The following is a 2,926-nucleotide window of genomic DNA, read 5'->3' as shown; positions in this document are numbered from 1 at the left end:
GGTGTACACTCCAGTGATGAGCTGTGGCGCGACCTCATGTACCAGACCCATGCGGTCCGGTGCATGACACACCATTGCCAAAATTCGACGTAACGTATAGCTGCACTCGTGAATGCCGGGCGTTGCTTACTTGTGTTGGCTGTGCCATAGTTCAGCCCTTCACGCGTTTGAACGGTGCGACCACCACACAGATACCCTTTGGAGAGCCGAGCTCCATAGCTGCGAAAACACGGCTATCGTTCTGTGGCACATGTGTGTTTAAAGTTTGCGTACCGTGTGATGTCAGTGCGGTAGCATTGGTGGGGTTCAGTCAGCGTTGGAAGGGTGGCGCCCCGTTATGCCGGCCGGCTGGACCGGCGAGCGTGCGGTGGGCCTGTCCTCGCGCGGTCAGCTAGTGACAGCAATGGCAGGCATTGGCTACAACTGTCCGTAGCAATGCGTGGCGAAGGCGCACGCTGCAGGTAATTTGGTGTGACATCTCGAGGGCACTGACTTCTTATAACAACGCTGGGTATTCACAAGAGCTACAGAAAATGTTCGCTCAGAGTGGTGTTAAGAGTGACAAGTTCAAGTGCTCACACATTCCACCGTTCCACAAGTTCGCCGAGTGGCTCAATCGTGGAAACACAGTGGAGCACTCAAACTGAACTTGATGTTCGAGACAGCGGAGGTCCGGGGAATATGTGCGAGTACGGTACCATCGGGACACGCACACAGGTCCGTGAGCTGCTACGGACAAACCAGGCGGTGTGGAGAGCGATGTCTGGAGCTCGATGGTGACGCGAATTGGTAAACTGGTGCGGATGCCGATCTGGCCTCAACACCCGACACAGCAGAGGCACAGGGACGCGAACATGGGTCCAGGAGCTGCGACGGACACGGGAGGCGTTGTGCAGGGCTCGACTGGGGTTACCGGCCGAAGGCACGGGAAGCTGGAGACCGGGTCTCTACAGTGGACGGCGGCTCGCAGACGCCGGACTCTGATGGTGTTCGGCGGCACAGGCACATATTTTCTGTTTTGGGTGGCATGGCGCATTGGTGACGCAGCACGGCCGTTTGAATTGGACATGGCGGCTGGAGAGCATGACATAGTCTGCTGGCGGCTGTGGTGGGGCGGCCGGTGCGCCTGTGGAGGGCGTGGTCTGGGCGGCCATGCAGGCTGCCCGGGCGGGGTGGTGGGAGGCACATGTGGCGGCGCGATCATGGCAAGCTACAGCTGTGTGTCACTGGCAGCTACGGGTGCAAGCTCCGTCTGGCCGTTGGCAGTGGGAGTCTCGTCTGTAATCAGGTCTTCTGCCGGGTCGAAGAAATTCGCAGCTGCTAGAGTGGGCAAGATGTAGACTGCCTTGATGTGGTCGATTGACACTGAAGACGGCTTCCCGTTGCACTCGATGACAAGCATTTTGTCACCTCGGGCGATCACTCAGTCCGGTCCACAGTAGGGCAGCCGGAGAGGTGGCTGTACTGCGTCAGTACGCAACATGACATACGTGCAGCACTGTAGGTTGGTGTGCACGGATACCTTCTCGGTGCCGTGCCGCATCGGTGCGTTCGCTCGAAGGCTGGCCATGTGAGTGCGCAGACATTCAGCCAGAGTGGGGGCCACGGTGTTGTGTGAGAGTGGTAGTTCTTCGACGAAATCGCCCAGGATCATGAGAGGTTGACGATAAACGAGGTTGGCAGGTGACACACTTATCTCTTCCATCAGCGTTACTCACAGGCCGAGCAGCATCAGTGGGAGTGCCTCTGGCCATGAGGTGTCGTGGCAAGTTAGGGCAGCTTTTAGAGTCCTGTTGAACTGTTCGACCACACCATTCGTTGCCGGATAGTAGCTTGTTGTCCTGTGTAGCCGGATGCCACACAGTCTGGCGACGTGCGTGAACAATGCGCAGTCAAACTGGCAGCCACGGTCAGTTGTCACGGACTGGGACATCCGAAGCGTGCCACCCAGATGTCAACAAATGTGGTGGCGACGGTCTTGGTGGTGATGTCCACGACGGGCGCTGTTTCCAGCCAGCAAGTGAAGTGGTCCACCACGGTTAAGAGATACTGCTTGCTTTGAGACAGGAAGCGGGGCGACGAGGTCCACGTGAACTTGTGCAAATTGGCGGTCGCATCAGGGAAGGTGCCCACGGGTGCGTGGGTGTGACTCCTGACTTTGGCGTGCTGACATGCTGAGCGAGTGCGGGCTCATTCGCGGCAGTCCTTCCAAAGCCTGGGCCAAACGAAACGCACCGCCATGACCGTCGCAGTGGTGTCGGTGCTGGGGTGTGAAAGCCCGTCAGCACGGTCGAAGGCACTGCACCGGAATTTCTCTGGAAGAAACACTCGTTGCATGCCAGTTGAGATGTCACACCAAATCTTCCGTGCGGAGCCGGGACCAGGCAACAGCTCCAGTCGCAGGCTGCTGGAAGTGTCGTGACAGAAGCAATGCAGTTCTTCGTCAATCTCCTTTACTTGGGCGACGTCCTCAAAGTTCACAGGGGTTGAGATAATGGCACACACTCGAGACAAACAATCGGCGACAGTATTGTGTATCCCCGAAATGTGTCGGATGTCTGTTGTAAATTGCGACACGAACTCTAATTGCTGGAGTTGGCGCCGTGAACACTTAGTGTAGTTGTTGTGGAACGCATGCATAATACGTTTGTGGTCGGTGAAAATGACGCATTGTCGGGCTTCTACGGACGGTCAGTGGTATTTCACCGCTGCATATACAGCAAGCAACTCTCGGTCGTAAGTGCTCCAAGCACATTGCGATTTGGATAGCTCTGTAGAGAAAACACCGAGATGCTGCCAACTCCCACCGACACGCTGCTCCACCACCGCACCGATGGTGGCCTGGCTGGCGTCCACGACTACAGCTAAGCCCGCGTCGTGTACCGGGTGCGCGAGTAGCATCGCTTCTGCGAGATTCCATTTTGAG

This window comes from Schistocerca americana, chromosome X (genome assembly GCF_021461395.2).
Source record: "Schistocerca americana isolate TAMUIC-IGC-003095 chromosome X, iqSchAmer2.1, whole genome shotgun sequence".
In the NCBI taxonomy this organism is placed as follows: domain Eukaryota; kingdom Metazoa; phylum Arthropoda; class Insecta; order Orthoptera; family Acrididae; genus Schistocerca; species Schistocerca americana.
The sequence above is the reverse complement of the archived record's forward strand: the minus strand, read 5'-3'. Positions refer to the sequence as shown.